At 37.7% G+C, this 18,713-nt stretch overlaps 1 protein-coding gene across 15 annotated transcripts in view; it reads right to left on the bottom strand.

The window, feature by feature from the left end:
* The window catches only part of TENM3 (teneurin transmembrane protein 3), a 403,572-nt gene that overhangs the window by 148,246 nt on the left and 236,613 nt on the right, over positions 1-18,713 (bottom strand). The gene's annotated exons all lie outside the window — the stretch shown is intronic.

The following is an 18,713-nucleotide window of genomic DNA, read 5'->3' as shown; positions in this document are numbered from 1 at the left end:
ATTTATATTCATAATCATTTCCAACTGTACAGGACTTCTCCAATAGGCAAGGATTAATGTTTCTTCAAAATACCTAACCAGCTGCCACCAGACTTCAGTATGCTGGAAGTCTAAACACAAGAAGAAACTTGAGCCCTCATCCCATAAAAAGCAATGGATATACATGTTCCAGAACCCAGCTGGCTATGGTTGCTGGCATGCAAAAAAACCTATCCTTGTCAAACAAGCACTACAGGGATGAGCGTGTTCTGGTTTTGACTAGCTCTGAGAACAAGAGGGAGGTCAGTCTGGTGGGAAAGATAGGAGGTGGGAAAGGTGCAGGTCAGACTGGTGGGAAAATGTATAAAAGGCACTACCAACACCTGTGGGCCTCATGCTTCATTCAGGCTCCGAGACCTGACATCAATCTTCATTGTTTCTTTCCAGGAGGACCCCTGTAGCTTCTTTAAGTAAATGCCAGTTGATCATTGTTTATCATGTCTCCAAAACATGAAGTTGCAGAAAACATCACAACTGCCAGAGGCATGATTCCTGCTTTATGACTGTTTATATTCAAGCCTCACCCAAATGTAGGCCGTGGGGGCTGCACATTATGCTATGGGAACACAGATGAAAAGTCTTTGCTTGGGCTATCAAAATAAATGCCTCGTATACTGAAGTGAGAGATGATGGCAGCTCTTCTCTAGCAAATCCCAAGAAAGAAATTTGATGACTGATGTGCTGCTGTTTATGCCAGTGTGGTTCTTCTGCAAGAGATACCCCTATAGCTAATCTTGTGTCAGTTTTCACTGTCCCAGTTGATCAACTCATCAGGTTTGTGTACCATGGGAGGTGTGAACCTCCCACATCTCCACATGATAAGCTCTCCAGGTATTCCAAGTTGCATTTGTACTTGGTACAGTTCTTTGCTGAACACAGGCAAAGATATCTGATTTTCTCCCCCTGGAGTTAGTGCTTGGGTGCTTCCTGGGCAGGTCTTTCCCTAACACCACTATCTCAGTGAGCTTTTTAATAGTTTTCCTGATAAAACCAGATGAATTCTGGTTACCAGTATGCCAGAAAAGCCAACCCCTGTTGGTGTGTGTCTTTCCTAGATCAGAAAAATCTCGCATCAAACAGACACATTTTGAGTTTTCTTTTGATTTGTGTACACAGAAAAAGAGGGAATGGTAATCTGTTTTTTATGTGGATGGCTTCCTTCCCCCTTACAGAAAGTATTCTCAGTGTCTATCAACTAGTTGCTTAAGGACATCTCATTAGGGACTGAGCTTAGCCTTATCCACCATACTGCTATTGAGTTTACTTATCTTTTTAGGTGGGGACAGATAAACACCTGTACACAAAAATCATTACTGAGCAAATAAAAACTCATCTGAAAAGCAAACCTCAGGTAAGAATATCCGAGAAAGCTACTAGTGACAGCAGAGGGTCCCTCTTGACCCACGATTTTTTTGCGCTTACATAGGAACACATCGAGGAGCACATGGTTCTAGGAAAGGCATCTATTCTTACATAATAAAAGAATAATTCACATTGTCTTTGATATTTACATCATTATTATAGCTCTTGGAACATGAACACTTTGCACTATACTCTAGGTATTTGTGCAAATGCATACAAAATTAGCACTAATAAAAATATAAATACGTTCCAGAGGAAGCACATTTTAATGTTCCTATATGAGTATCTATTACACTCTGGATATGTCCTTGCTGTTCACTAGAACTCAAGTGAGAAGTTACTGTATCTTGTGTTGCCTGTGGCAATTTACATCTCCTTAGGGATAAGGGTGCTAAGCTTTCTTCAAATCACTTATTCTTGGCATCAAAAGGGAGCAATTACAGCAATGCGTCACACTTTGTCTTTTAAGGATGTGGTATGTTTATTACTTGCAAGAGGAAAATGACTCCTACAATGATGTTTTAAAATCACTGGGTTCAGACAAAAACTAAAGTGCTGGCTATAAATTACAAAGTTATATTTGTATACAGCTTCTATCTCCATAACATGTAAGCACAAAAGCCCCAGGCTTTTCTTTTCTTGCTCTTTGTCTTAGCAGAACAAGAGGTACTACAGAAATTTCAATCATCAGTTAGGAAAATTTTCTACACACATTTTGCTTCTGTATTAACAACCGAGTATTGACTTAGAAGATATTATTTAAAATTCAACTGCAGGTATAAGGCGCAAACTACAAAATGAGAACTACAAAAGCAGCGAGTGAGAGCTTGTTTTAGACTTGTAAAATCATAGACTTAGTCCTGCATTGCACATTCCTAACACATAAATGGAAAATTCAGAGTGGCTTGAAAAAAAGGCCACAAAACACTCAGAACAAAACCAAAACTTCAATAATGAACTAACCTCATGTGCACAAGTGCAATTAAGAAATTGGTCTTCAGCTGCAAAATGAAAATGTAACACTGAATGCATAAAGCTGTCCAATAAAATATATTTGTTGCATTAAATGAAGAATATAATAATTACAAGTACTTTCCATAAAACTGAAAAGTAATGTAATAGAAAATAAACAGCCAATAAAATATGAACAAATTGGAAAAAAATAATTCATGCTATTGCTTCCAAAATACAAAATTATATTGGTCACATTAATTGGTCCAGAGTGTTGTATTAATGAAAGGGAATTACTTCCTCGTAATGTGTTTCTTTTACAGGAAGTTTCTACATAGTCAGTGCATTTCCTTTCTATTGTACAGAACAAGAAAACATCAAAAGAAAAGATTTGTAGTGTAAAAAATTAAAGGGTTACACAGATTTTAAAGATTATAATACTAAATGTGACACCTACTTTGATATTTTATTATTTAAAATATTTCTTTATGTGATCATAATTTGCATTACATTACATGGTACCTTATTGCATCAGACCTTTAAAATTAAGGTACTGATCATATGGATGAAAAATTCCTTGATTGATAAACAGATAATATCATCACAAACAAAATTCTCACGAGTAGTTAAAATTTGACTATTAGTTATTTTCCTTGTGCTTTACGAAAAGCACCTTAAATATTCCCCTCTTTTTTTTCAGGTTTTTTGTTTTGGGGTTGGTTGTTTTTTTTTTTTGAGAAACAATACACTCTAGGCAATGAAATCCCTTAAAAATGCAAACATCTGGGAAGCAAAAAAGGAAAGAACAATGGCAAATGTGTAAATGTGTAGAGACAATCACTCAGACATGTCAAAGAAACAAAGATGCTCCTTACTAGACTACATGAGAATTAAAAACTACTGAAAAAATACAGTAAAGGATGATTAAAAAAAAAAAAAGAAAAAAGGCAAAAAATTACAAGGGAGGGATGAATGGAGATTCACAAGAGAAACTTCTTTCCTAGGATTTGAAAGCAGCAGCTATCTTGTTTTTGCAATTTTCTTCAAAGAGCAATTCTGGGCTTTTATTTGACCATGGTCCTGGGTGCCTCAGAACTATACTGCCCATATTTTCTTTCCTTTAAAGTAGACTGGTCTGAACCACAGCACGACAGCCCTGGAAGAGATCCAGGGATCAGTTCTATATGCCACAGGCCTTCCTCTGCTCTGCATTAGGATGGCAGCTCATCTCCTCTGACCACTCAAGCCACGTGGAAGCCACCAGCAGAACCAGAGAGGTGCTTTGCAGGGCTGCCATACTCGTGCTGGGAGAATATGTGGCTGAGGGCACCTTTGTACACCTTGTTGGAGCAGATGGGAAGGCATGCCAGGCCTACTCAGATGCTGCTGGATGACTACTTAGGGTGCTGGGAGCTTAACTACTGAATCAGATACTGGGCAATATGACTAAGATTTCTCTGAGGAGATGCAGAGATCCTTCACTCCAGAGGGACTCTCAAGTGTAACCTCACTTGCATGCAAGGTGGAAGTTACCAAGGCAGCAGTGTGTGCCTACACACAGTAATTTTTTTAAAAGCTGCTATGCCCTTGATAAAAATGTTAACTGTTCTTCCCAGTGCATCTAAACTCTTTTTATCCATTGTCCATCAATTAATCATTCATCTCATGTGCAGGCACAAATGTGCCTCTGCTATTGCAATCATATCTTGATGTCACTCTAATATTATGATCTTTCCATTGATGCAAAAAGCAGTCGTGAACATACAGAGATGCTGTCGAAGTCCTGCTTGCTGACTGCCTGTCACCTCTTGGAAAAAAAATACTTTCTCTAATGGACTATCTGAGCCTGAAACACTACAGAGAACACAGTTCCTAGAACTCACTTCATCAACTCGATTATATCATTAACCTTGAGAGAAATCTGCTATTTCAAACTTGACTTTGGTCTGTTAAAAATCAAACTTTCAAAATATAATCTAGAAACATTAACAAAATTCAGGGAAAAAAATAAGATCCTTTTTTCTAAAACATACTTATTTCTGTACCAATCATTAAGCTCCAGCTTCTTAGAATCCAGCTTCTTGCACAATACTGTGCATTATGAGCAGGAATAGGGAACTATAGAAAGTGGAAGTAAAAGAAATGAGAAAATGTTTGGGGAAAAGAACAAATCCAGCTGGTAACTTTCACACAGTGAGTGCAAAGAGACACTTGATATCAAACTCACACGTTGAAGACTGTTGCATTTCAGGTTAAGTGGGAGCAGCTCACCGAGAAGTCTGAAATCAGCTACTCTTTATAGCAAAAGTGGTCACATTTCTGGAAATTAGCACCATTACCGGTACCAACATCTCCTTCATTTCTGCTTTTAATCCTCTTATAAAGATATTAAGCTACCCAGGAATATCTCAGCTCCCTGGGGCAGGACAAGTTGCCGAGCACCCAAATGGTTAAGATGATCCTGCACTGTTAAAAGCACCTGAGATTGATACTTTTGTGAGTCTTAATCTCCCATTGTCCTCTCTGCAACTGCAAATTCCTCCCATAACCACAGCAGCCATCAAGAGAAAAGTCTGCTGTTTTTTTTTTGATCAATTTTCATCCCTTCTAGCAGCTTTCCTGCCACAAAAGTGCAAGTGGGATCAGAAGCAGGCAGGATTGTAGTTTTCATCCCCAATTACAAGCGAACAAGATTTCTCACAAGCATTCACATTTGTGGTCTTGCTGACCGTTCTACAGATGGCTGGAATATTCTCAGAACAGAGAAGAAGGGTTAAAGAAAACTGTGGATAATGAGGACTGCAATATGGATCAGAAGCATAATTCTTATTTCTTGTTCTGAAAAACATACTCGCTGCATAGCATTCCATTCCTTTAATGTGAAGGAACTAATATTAAAAAAGAAATACAACATGGTTGCTTTAATTATGTAAAACTGTAATTGGCATTTATTGCGTAGGGCTTCAGAGGGATAGGAACATGGGATGGAAAGCTAATTTTTTCATTACATAGCTGCCCCAAGGCAGATACATTCTGAACAAAGCACCTTTTCATGAGATATACCTGTCCCATGGAGACAACAACAAAGGGAGTGAGGAAGGGGAGGTAGGAAGCCTGAACAAGGAGAGAGAATGATATGAAAAGAGTCCATTAGGAAAGAGAAAAAATTATAGAAGAGAAAGTAGGAAGTAGGATGGAGTGGCACAGTATGGTATAATAAAGGTTAAATTACTTAATCAATAACAAAAAAGAAGCCTTCAAAGGACAAGATGCAAAAATACAGAAAGGAGCAAAAAGAGCACACATAAAGGATGACAAGGATTAAAACTAAGATGGAACAAGAGGGGAAAAAAAAACCCAAACCTCCCCAAAGAATGGGAAGGGAAAGGCAAAAAATCATGTCCATTCATACAGATCACTTCAGGGAGCTAAAGGCTTGTGCCTGTTTGCAGCTGTTGTAATGTACATTTGACTATATGGCATTCCTCAGCCCTTACAGCCTCTTAAGGAACACCAAAAAAATGAGTCATCAGGGATAGAGGCAAGGTCAGAGTGCAGGATGAAGTGGTTCAAGGCCAGACTGGATGGGGCTTTGAGCAAGCTGGTCTAGTGGGAGGTGTCCCTGCCAGTGCAGGGGGGGTGGAATTGAATGATCTTTAACATGTCTTCCAACCAAAACCATTCTATGATATGATTTTATGATATCTACCTTCTCATCTACACTTCCCTCTTCCCTGCTTTGCCTCAAGGTGGCTACCAGCAGTTCGGCTCAAAAAGAGCCCAGAAGGAACATCTCCCCAGCTATTTTTCCAAGATGATGGGTGGTATCAGAAAAAACTATCCTCTGATCACTTGCATACTCTCCCCAGTGGAACAAGAGATTCATGCCTGCTTCTCCAGAAGAAATCTGAAAAAACACCAAATACTGATACAGAGTGTTGGATGAGCAATTTCCACCATTCATTCAATTACTATTCCATATGGAGGAACCATGCTTTCAATGCCTACTAACACTCCTCAGTAGTAGTAAAGTAGCAGTAGAAACCATCATTTAATTATTGTAAACAACAAATATACCAAGAAAAAGGGTACTGTCTGATTTTCTAGTGCTTTCTGTGAATTCAAAATTAGAGGCTTTGATGCATCACCACTTGGCTTCGCTCACAGCTCAGTCACAGTAACAGCTACAGCAAGGGGCAACTTCCTTCCCTCCAGAGATTCAGACAGCCTAATGGAAGCAGCAAACCATTTTAGGATTATTAACCTCCAAAAAAGCAGCAAAACTTAACTTTTGGAGGCAGAAACTATGACAAAGAAGCTGTCTGTTATATATGCTAGCAGAGGGTATGTTTTTGAGTGGTGGAAATACTGGACCTGCTACTATTTTTTCTCTTGTTATTCAACATCTCCCAAGGAACTGAACAGAACTAGAGCATCACTGATGAGACAGCAAAAGAGCAATGAATCCTGAGGCTACCATACTCTTAAGAGCTCTTCTCAAAGACCTTCTGTTGATGCCATTCAATTGTTCAAGTCTTTGCATCCTCAGGAGTAAAATTCTCACATTTCTTTAAACACATTTTAAGTTCTGTTGTAATCATGGGAGTATAGTAACAGAAACGAGAAAGAGTATACAGTAGCATACAGTAACTACAACTTAATTCTGACAGGATTTAAGCCTTTTTTTTTTTTCACTTGAGTAAATTGGGAGTTACTGATTATCATCACTAAGATAAAAGGTAGATGCACTGATTACAGAATATGTAGTATTCACATTTTATTATTTCTGGATGAATTCCAGAGAATATTTCTATACTACCAGCCATACACAAAAAAGCAAAAAATCTTGTAATCATTTCATTGATTTTCTTTCTGCATTTCAATTTCTTGAACTTTCAGTGGGAGCAACATTCCATCCATCACTCAAAAACACATAAATACCTGCTAGTTTGAAATTCCAGGTGCAAATCATAGTCGTCTGCTCCTTTAAGATATGATAGAACAGATCAAATCTGGGGCAGAATATCATACAACACCAACACTGTTAAAGCATGCATGAAGGATATAGAAGCTTCCACAACTTCCCTAGCACAGAACAAGCACTACAAGATACTTATTTCTAGAGACTTGTGGTTAAAATACTTACTTTTAAGCATTTTATTCTTTACTAGCTTGTGTTTTAACTATATTAACAAATTTTCATAGAAACATGGGAAAAAACCCATCTGGTCTGTTGTGATCATGATCATAAAAAGTGTTACGTTGCAACAAAGCAGAGCTGCATGCAGAGGTCAATACTGAAACAAAAGAAATTTATATAAATTTATTTGAGAGCAATGTGGATCTGAATATTACTAAAGATAAAGCAACTAGATAAATCTGGGCAGGCTGTATGGGTTTACTCTGCTATTATACTGCTGGTCTTTTTCTACAGCAGTATTTTAATGTCTAGCTAACAGTATAATTGTATAAGGGAGAGAAGAATTTGCCTTTCAGGCTCAAAACAATGCAAGCACACTGGCTTATTCCTCCACCCTGCCCAGGAATGCCCCTCAGGGCCTCCCATCCCAGAAGGCTTGCAGAGCAGTTTATTCTAGGCTTTTTGGAAGCTAGAACAAAGTTTTAAAAATATCTAACCCATCCTCCCTCTCTGCCTTCGGATTTACTGGCTTAGTCACACAGTACCCAGAATTCATTACAATTAGGGGAGACAACAAAGACTTTTAAACTGGAGAGTAGATTAAAATAAGAAATAATCCAACTTGAGAGGAGAAAAGATCCACACATGATGCTGCGGAGCATTCTGAAGCCAATTATTTTGAGTTATTCATACAAAACTGCAAACAAACAGAAAAATATTCTGTATCACAAGCCACTGATTAAAGGCCTTGAGGAAACAGATCAAGATGGGCATCTGAAAAAAAAGACTGCAGTATATTTTGAGAACTGTACGTTACAGGGTATAAGTAGGAACTTTATATTGTATATCCTGAAAAATTCATTAAAAACTTGGGAAACAAGTATCATCTTTGAATTCGCCAGGTAAATATGCTAAAAATTATGCATACCATGAGATACATAAGGTAGAAAGGACTTGGAAATTGAGGGTTATAAGGGACCAACTATTGGTGCATACTTTTTATCAGAGAATGATTTTACATTCTGATATTAAGAAAATTAAAATGATGAAGTGCTTCTTTCTAATTTTTCAGTACCAGTAAAAAAAATTAAGTTAATTAACAAAAACCAGATCTTTGGACACTTACCATACATTCATAATCACAAGCAAGTTCTTTACTAATATATTGCTGTTTTTAAGACACTATTTCTTTCAAATTTTCAATTTTTTTTACCACCCCTATCTAGAGTGCCTGCTGGCAAATCAGCAGCATGTCGGAAACGGGTGAAGAACATGAAAATATACAAGTGTGAATTTCATGAAGTCTGTTGCTCCCACTATGCTGTATACTTTTGGCCAGTAAAACAATGTAAGCACTCAGCTCCAAAACCCCATGTTGAGCATCTCATCCCAGTAGCAATTACAGCAAGAGTCCAGCTGTAAAAACCTGATGGAGTCACTGTGTGGATTGAAAGAATCAAAAGCGCAATTCATTAGAAGTGCTTCGCTTGCTTTCTGATGCATTTTCGATGCTGGCATACACAGAGAGAGAGGGGGGTGCAAGGTCACCCCCATCCTTGCCTTCTCACTGCTCGACAGAGCACAAAAAAGTTACCCAGGGACTCAAGAAATACCACAGACAGTACTTCAAACCTCTCCAGAACACACTGTAGGACACCACTGAGGAGAAAGGAAGAAGCATGCAACAAAAAAGCCTTTCAGTCTTTGGATTTCAGAAGGAACAGAAAAACAAGTCCCCTTGCTTGCCACCTACTAGCAACAAAGCCAAGGCAAAGCTTTAACCTTCTTTGAAGCTTTCTGAACAAACTAAAAGATTCAAACAGCAGCAGTTGATATTTTGTACTCAGTGACAGCCAAGTCAGCCTTCTGTATATTCAATTACCATAACATATGTTTTTGTACAAATAAATTCCATTGTATGTTGTTTGACTAGGCACTGCGCTGTTAAATTAAAGTTTTAAGAAATGCACCTAAAATAATATTTCAGGCAATATTTCTTGTGGAATCTGCAGGTCATAGCAATGATGGAATAAGTTAACTCTTGATTGCTGCAAAATAAAGTACAAATCAACACAAAGGTGAGTTGGGCTGATGGCAGGATTTACAGTAACTGTCTCCTTTTTAATTGCAAGTACACAGGACTTACAGTATTTCCAAAATGAGGAGGTTTTTGAGTGACAACAAAGTATCCTGCTACGTAAACAGAACAGTACTTTTAAACTGCACCTTGCTGCTAACTATTATGGGATTTATCTTCAAGAGAAGAATAGCGATAATGAGGCAAATTAATTCAGTTTTCTCTAGCCATAGCAGGGATACTAGTGTAAACATACAGAATTCCCATGGAGAGAATATTTTTAGTCCTTTGTAATAAATGATCAGTAGCTGAGCAGACAGAAGCATCCTTACATATTTATTATTTTTTCCTCCTGGCTCAGATAATGTATCTTATACCTATGAATTCTAACGATTAAAATAATTCTACCAATTACTTTGCTACATTCCAGTATGCATAGTCAAGTATGTAATGCAATAAACTATGCCTGAATGGTCTGTTTACCCCACAGCAAGTTACAAGGAAAACTCTTTCCCCTTAAAGGACTTGTCTCTTTGGAGTGCACAGGCTGGCAAAAAGCCAAGGGAAGCTGGTGCTTAAGCAACCAAGACTGAGCAGTGCCTGTGTGCATTGCAATCTCAGCCAACCGCAGTAAATGTTATTGGAGTTTTTGTGCTGTAAAATTGCTGCTTTCATGCCCACTGCATCTGACAATAGGAATCCTTGGCCTTGCATGAAAGAGGAAGGCTGATGTGCCTTCTAGTCAGATCTCTGCAGCCTTAAAAAGTAGGGTTACTACTCCTGTGTGCTCCTAATGGGCTAGTGACAAAAAAATTAATGTCAGTGCAATGTCCAGACACTGAAAGATAATAAACAGAGAATTCTTTTGTGTAGGAGGTAGAAGTGAAAAGAAACTATGCTTTAACCTTAGTCCCTAAGCTTTTAAGATAATTTATAATATTAAAAAAGATGAACATGCCAAATGTTAAGCCTTTAACTTTTCACAGCAACTTTGAGATAAGCTCTGTTCTCACAACCATCCTATGCACATCTACTTACTTTTTGCTTAGAGACTCAGGTACAAAATTCTCAGTATTTCACCTATGAACGGCTGACAAGCATCCATGCAGAATTTGCAAGAGTCCTGTTCACTTTCAGCTAAACAAGCAAAAAGTGAAATGAATGACTGTATAAGCTTTCACAGCTGGGAAAACAAACAAACAAACAAACTTGTTTTTGTTAAAAAAAAAGCAAACCAAACACACAAACTCCCACACCAATGAGAGCAGCCTAAAAAATAGGAAACCAGAATATTAACAAAAAAAAATTCTGAAGATTTTATCCAAACTTCACAACCTTCAACTCATTCTGTTTCTGGAAAATCTTTTGTATTCTCAAAGCTCGGTGAGCAGAGCTGATAAGAACGGCTTATAAAATTGCAAGTTCAGGCTGTTGCCATTCAGTGATGAACACATGGGAGCATGTGTAAGATCTTCAGTGCTCTCTTCCTAAAAAAGGCTTTTTTTTAAAAAAAAAGATTTTGTACTGTGGTACAGTGTTAAAATATTATACTTCCCCCCAGAATAAAATAATGAAAAATCATAAGTAACAGAACTTAATGATAATGCACGACACTTTAATCTGATCCTGACCTCACACAAGTTATTTGCTGTGCATTTCCACAAAATTTGCACTTCTGGAAGTCAACCTAAGCAGCAGTGGTGTAGAAGCCTCAGCTTTGTAATTTATAATGAAAATAAACTATGTGACTGTTTCCTTCTTCTTTTACCTCCTGTATTATATATTAACTCCTGCCATAAATTTGTTAGAGCTGACTTTTCTCCACAAGAGCAGTACATCTGCAGACCTGATGGCGATTTCAGGGTTCTTCTGTTAACAAACTGTGACAGAATTTAAATTCAAGCTCCTTACCTTGCAATTAAGAAGGTCTGTTCTGTAATCAAGCTAGTCAAAGGAAACGATGTGAAAGCAAGCACTGGCAAGAAGGAGAAGGATGCATTTTTGACTATTGCCTTCATCTACGCTGAAAGGTACATGTTTGTTCAGTTTAAGTGATCTGACATTTGGATGCAGCTTTCTTCTTTTGATAAAACTATATTCTGCTTTTCTATTGCACTGTATTTCAGAATCAATTTATCTTCACAGCTTTTCTTAACTTGCATGATTTTTTGTAATGTGATTTTTGATGGGGAAGGGAGGAGGGGAGGAAATGTCTCTACAGCCGATCATATTCACAGTACGATGCACAGTTGGCAGGTTGTCCCATCTGGCATGCATTCAAGTATAAGATGGATAATTTGTCACTCTGAATCCTTTGATTTGTGAAGAGGCCAAAATCATCTTTGGAAAGCTATTTTGCAGCTAATGATACAGGAGGTGTGGGGGAGACTGTTCTTTGAAGGCTACAAAGGCCACAGTCTGAGGAGAAATAATTGGTCTTGGCTCTTCTATTAAGTAACACAGACTGAAAACTACAAAAATCTTCAAGAGAAAAACCTGACTTAAAACAGTCAGATAGGAGAACCAATTTCCCACCACTTTGCACAATTTGATTTTGGAGGGGTGAGGGTAAGATTGGGGAATTGTAATTTGCTCTTGGCAAACAGACTGAATGCTTAATTGAAGTGAACAAATGTACATTTTTGTACATTAAGGGAACAATGTTGACAGAAGTCTGGCTTAAAAACCAAAGAAAGAGGATTAAAAGATGGATTCATGAAATTGAAATCAAATATCAAAAAGTGATCAAAAATAAACTGGCTAGCATGCGAGAAATAATTTTGAAGTTTTCAAAGCAACTGTATTTGCCCCAAGCACATGGAACTGATGCATTTGCCAATTAGTACCTCAGTAATATTGGCCTTCCTGCATTGTCTGATTTTTGACCATAAGAGAGGAGGTGCATCTGTAGCTACTGAGGAAGCCTGCAAGCACTGCTACACAGTGGCTGAAATTTAACAGTCTCTGGCCTTGGAAAAAAGTCAGCTTGTATTTTTATAGCATGAACTTAATCCGTATTTACAGAAAGCTTGTCAAATACCTCTATTTAACATCATGGGTGTTTTGAATTTGAAGGCATTAAACATTTTTGCTTACAAACTATTTACATGAGTATGCACATGCCCTAAAGATATTGGCAGCTTTCACTGAGAGCAGGCAACCTAACTTTATAATTTTGCAGGATATAAATTGGGAAGGAAAGTGCCTGTTTTGCAGACGATTTGTAGTGGAAGGTGTGAACAATTTCAGAGTGAGGTCTGGGTTAGAGGATGAATTGTAGTTTTCTGTTACTGTAAACTGACAGTGCATTGCAACACACATGTTGCTAATGAAACAGACTTATCTCAGTTTAGTAGGATTTTCTGCTATAAAGTACAAGCTCATGTATACCTGATCTGAAATGCACACAGGTATTACTAGAGAACCTCCCAGAGGTTACCTCAGTCCACCTCCTCAGCAACTGGAGGTTTCTTCTCAGCAGCATGACTGACACTTCTGTTTATTTTGATCTCATGCTACAATGTAACAGAGGTTCTGTCACTTCCCTTGGGATAAACTTAGATTATCTTAATGCAGTTCACTGTTAGACAGTTTTTCTTGATAATGTGCCTGATCTTTCCTTATTTTCATCTTATTTCTTCTAATTGTATCTCTGCACGGTATACAACCCACTCCATCCCATCTTGTGTTATTGGTTTCTCTGTGTCAGCACTTCAGTAGTGTCCTGTTATTAGCTTAGGTCATGCACTGAGTAGAAGTTTTATTCTCTTACCTATTCCCTTATATTAATACCTCTAACCTCCTAGTTCTTTTCATCAAAATATATCTCAACTGTAGAATAAGGAGCAATAATTCTAAAAGTAATAAGAGAATTTGACAGGAAATTTGAAAAAGCAAATGGTGCAAAAAAAAAAAAAAAAAAAAAAATTATATTCCATAAATGCTATGATTCTTTGCTGATATATTTGTATACCCAGTTCACAATATACTTGTTAGTTAGACCATGCTGCAGGTTTATGTCAAATTAAAATTCTCTACCACTGTTTCTCCACAGATTTTTCCTTAATATTCCGCATCTCAAAGCAGTGCACATTCTTCAACTCTAATTCACTTCATTAGTATCTGGCCATACGACTAATGATCTTTCCTTGTCCTTTTCTATTAGCATTTTGTCCCCAGTTGGCACTCAAAACTCTTACTATTTATTATCACTGGGAAATTTTATTAGTGCCATTTTTACTCCTTCATCCATGTAACTAATGACAATGTTAAATAAAACCAAGATTACAGGATATCCCCATGACATTCTTCAATACAACTCCTCCTAGTTTGATTGATTATTCTTAATTAATTATCAGGCTACTTCAAACCAAACAGGCCTGAATTAGTTTTTCAAGCAACACACCTTAGGACCAGTGTCACACCTGAAGACAAATTATATTTACTGATACAACAATGACAAAACTTAATTTATCATGGACTCTGACACAAGAGATGAAAAAAATTCTAATTGGAAAACAAGGCGTATGGATGCCCACGGAGTTTCCAGGGAATTTTGATGGACTGCCATTCTCAGAATGATGAACAGAAAAAGAAGCAAGTTCACACTTCACCAAAAAAATCCAAACAGCTTTGAAGTGTTCAATCTCACACCATCTTGTCTGTGTTTCCTTCTCACCTAGCACTTCCCCCCCCTATTTTGTTCTACAATGATCAAAACTAAACTGCTGTTGATTACATGGCAGGTGACAGCCTGGTTGCAATGTTGGAGTTCAGTAGCACATGCATTTTTTTCCCTTCTGGAGTAACTATGGCAAAACAGGGACAGAATAAGGGCTAGAAAGTCTTTAGTAAGCATTAAGCAGGACTGCCAGAAAGTTACATGAGGTACTGCCAAGATCTTAGCTAGGACTAATCTGCTGTGGGTCTCTTAAATATTGCCAGGTTATTTCCAACCTCACAAGCCAGCATGGTATGAAGGGGGAAATCCCACTATCCCCTTCCTACTCTCCCATGAGCAATAGGAACAGTTGTGCAGGAGGAAAAGATGCCTTCAAGTAACTTGGCTCTTCCACTAACTTATAACACAAATCCCTGTGTTGTATTTGATTCACACTTCAATTTCATTTGCTTCTGGTGTGAAGGAAAAGGCAGAATTGAGGAGAAGAGGAAGTTAGCTTTATCATGGTAGTCCTACATTAACTAAGATATCTCTGAAGAAAAATCAAACATGATAGGTGGGGGGAAAATCTGAAGTGTAAAAACACTCAAACAAACCCCTAACAAAGTTCACACCTATGTGTTGGACATGTAATTGCACCTGGCCATTACTGTTTCCAGGCTTGATTTATTTGTTCTGTATTTGTTCTCAGGTGCTAGAACAAAAGCAGAAGGCTCTGACTTCAGCTTCTTGACACTGTGGTACGATAGAATAGCAATCATTTCTATATGACAAATACTTTTGTATAAACTCTCCCATCAAATCCTAATGAGTCATCATGAACTAAAGTCTTCAAATTATGTTTACAGAAGAAATATGTGTAGTGACATGAGGCAACCAGGTGCCAATAACTGCCAGGTAGTGGGCCTGACCCTGTGTTAAGCCCACCTGTGCCTAATTAGGGCAGGCCCCTACTGTGCATGAGCGATGTAGCAAGACAAACCTCTTCTATGGATGCGGCGCTCCAAGGTCCAACCAGGTGTCCCAGTAGAATCTCACGAGTGGTGCTCTGACCAGCCTGGATCGGTGCTACTGCTCCGAAGGTGGCTAAACCAGGCCCCTGGCTTCCCCAGGTGTGAGCTTTTTATTGGCCCCCTCATCCTGCTCATGCGCAGTAGGGGCCTGCCCTAATCAGGCACAGGTGGGCTTCACACGAGGTCAAGCCCACTGCCTGGCAATTATTGGCACCTGGTTGCCTCATGTCACTACAGAAATGCCACATTTGCTGTCAGTAGAGTGAGATGTCCTACAATAAGATTTCTGAATATGAAGAGTTCTTGTATGTTATAATTCAACCAGCCTTACTAGATTATTTTTTCTCTTTCACAAATTGAAATTCAGAGTTCTGCTCTTGATTTCCAAGTTTTCTTCTACAGGAAAGCATAGCCATTTTAAACTGAAAAGCCTATCAATCTGTAACTCCCATGCGGCTGGAGCAAAATCTTGTTTATTGTACATCACCTGGAAGTTCCTTGATCAAGGACAACTGGAAAACATTTAATATTATTTAGAATTTTTTTCAATATCTTACCATCAGATAAACTATAATTACTAACAGTTACTAAGAAGCATGAATACCTTGTATAATTTCAACATTAAATCACACTGTACAAATGCTGCTGTGAAATACATTTTCTCTGTTTTTGCCATAATGTTTCCAATTTAGAGGGTAAAAATCCTCAAAATTGAATTTCTAAATCAGACTCCTCATGTCCATTGTCAGTACTAAGCATTAACATTTAACTACATCTTTTCTTCATAGTCTTTGCTTAACCTAAGAATTTAGCACTTTATTTCTCATTATAATACATGTCTGTGTTGAAAGATAAGCTGCTACTAATTTCAATAAATTCCCCTCCAAATTCTCACTAATCTATAATTTTTTGGTGGAAAAAAAGATTAAGAAGCTTATCAAGATACTTAAATACAGACTTTACATGACTTCTATTGCTTATAAGCAGACTTTATTAAATCAAGAAATCCGCTTCACCTCAGTCACATTCAAGAAGCCTCTCCTCTCAGCTCCTGGTTTACTCTCCCTCTCACTTAAACAACTGTTCCTCTTCTGTGCAGATGTATTTCTTATAAACCAGTTCACTCGTCTTTCTAAAAACTGTAAAACCAGTAAATTGTCCTGAAATCAGCCAACATACAGGCTGACTGCTGGAACAGGATCATTATACTCAGGTGCACCGTGGAGAAGAGGAACAAGTAGAATAAATTGAAGGTGCTACATAAAAGGAACACTGTTATGACTGATGGTTCTAAAATTTATCTCCTCTGGAATATCACAAAGTATTAACACATCATTTTCAGAGAAATGATTCCCAGCAAACTGTCCACAACAGTTCTCACTTGATCTGAATGTTTAAAGCTCCATTAAAACATTTTCTTCCTATGTGGTATTAGATAACTTATTTTAGTAATTCTCATTTCTCTTCAATTGAAACCTGGTTCCCACTGGGTAACAAAACAAACTAATAAAACCCATAAGCTTAAATTAATATAATTCAAAATACATAATCAGATCCTTTACATTTTGAGGAAGTTGATAAATAAAGTATATTCATCAAATTAACTCAGACTGAAGGAAAACAAACAGATGTGTGCATAGACTAAAGAGAGGGTAATTTAGATTGCTATTCACATAAAGTCAATATAACTGAAAACAGTTCGATAGCATTTTTTTTGGTCAGACCTTTTCTATCCCAAATGCTTCAAACGTGATCTCCCAGCCCCTGCCAACATAAACATTTGACAAAGTCATCCAAAATGGGGCATTGGAGCTCTTGTGTACCCATTAACATCAGATAGCATGGAAAGTTTCTTTTGCATGTGGATGAATTCAAAGTGGTGAAAAAAAAAAAGCACAACCTTCCTTTGTCAAAGTGCTACTTATAGTGCATTAGTTACCACTTTAGCTAAAAAAAATATGGTACTCAAATATAACTACCAAGGACCCTGATTAAATGCTATTTACTTTCTAGAGTAGATTTGGAGAGATCCACACTCTAGTAAAAAGGCTACCCAACAATGCAAATCATCAAGTACAAGAAAGATGCACCTAAATTTATTAGCTTAAATATTAAATTCTGCTCTTGAAAGTCTTACAAAAACACCTTATTCTGTCCTGCTAAAAGGTCAAGTCTTGACTTGCCATAGGACCAGCTGAAACTTTTTTGGCTAGTCTGGGGTGAAAGGAGTTAAGGAACATTTCTCAAGGCTGGCAAACTCAGACTGGCAGGCAACTGCTGAGAATTTCAGAAGCAGCAATATTCTAAAACCTAGAGGAATGCTGAACACTTACTAACTCACTAAGAGGATGGGAGGTGTAAGGAGCTCATCCCAACTGCTCAAAATTTTTATCAGCTTTTTCTTGCTTTTGCATTTATCATTTGTAGAGTAAGGGCTGGTGGATGCAGTAATCTAAATGTATTGACTTACTGGACTACATCGGGCTACTTTTTTGGATAATGCATACATTTTCTAACATTTCATATTCCTAATTGGAGAATAGAGGAGACATCTTCATGAAATACCCTGATTATGACAATGTATTGCAATTTTTTTACTTCTTCACAGTAAGTTGAACATAAAAATACTAATAAAATGAAAACCATAATCCAAGCCCCTAACATGGAAAAGCAATTAAAAAAGGTTGTCAAATTCACATACACAGGTGCTCTTAGCAGCTCAGCTTTTTAGACACAACACCAAAGTTGTGCTCACAGCTTGTAAGAGAAACTCAAGGGTAGTGGGTTTTGTTCTGCAAGTAATTCAAACCAACCAAGTGATGTGCAATCTATAGGGAAACATTTCTCCAAACCCCCTCTAGTGGTTACTCTGTAGGAGAGTTCTTTACGATCAGAAGATAGAAATGGTTCTTATAAAATGAAGAGGGGTGTTCAGCTTTGCTGATTTGCTGGGGAAGGGCTATCAACAAACAAATTCTTTTTCTAGTTTGCTGACCTCAAAAAACCTGTTCTAATACACAACGGAAATGGAGCCCCATAACTATTTTTGGGGGGTTTGTTTGCTTTTGGAAAAAAAAAAAAAAAAAAAAAGGAAAAAAACATGGCTACTTATGGCATGATGTATGTATGTGGCATCGATGTTTCAAATACACTCCTGTTGGTTAATCATACTGGTTGGGAAGACAAGAAACACAGAAACATACATTTCAGGAGCCACTGTTGCCTTCTCTCCCCACATAGCTGTCTTGCTCTAGATCTCCTTTCTCAACCTACAGTGCCCTCTCCAGCTCTCTTGCCTTAGAGAAACTAAAGGCAAGTCTGGAACCTGCTGAACCTGGAGTAGTAAAAGATAACTTTTACATTACTCTGAAGCTAAGTGTCATGACAGTTAAACCAACCACAGCCTACCCTTTAAAAAGTACAACTAAAGGCTAGACACTTGCTACAAAT

Source organism: Heliangelus exortis, chromosome 4 (assembly GCF_036169615.1).
Source record: "Heliangelus exortis chromosome 4, bHelExo1.hap1, whole genome shotgun sequence".
In the NCBI taxonomy this organism is placed as follows: domain Eukaryota; kingdom Metazoa; phylum Chordata; class Aves; order Apodiformes; family Trochilidae; genus Heliangelus; species Heliangelus exortis.
The sequence above is the reverse complement of the archived record's forward strand: the minus strand, read 5'-3'. Positions and strand labels throughout refer to the sequence as shown.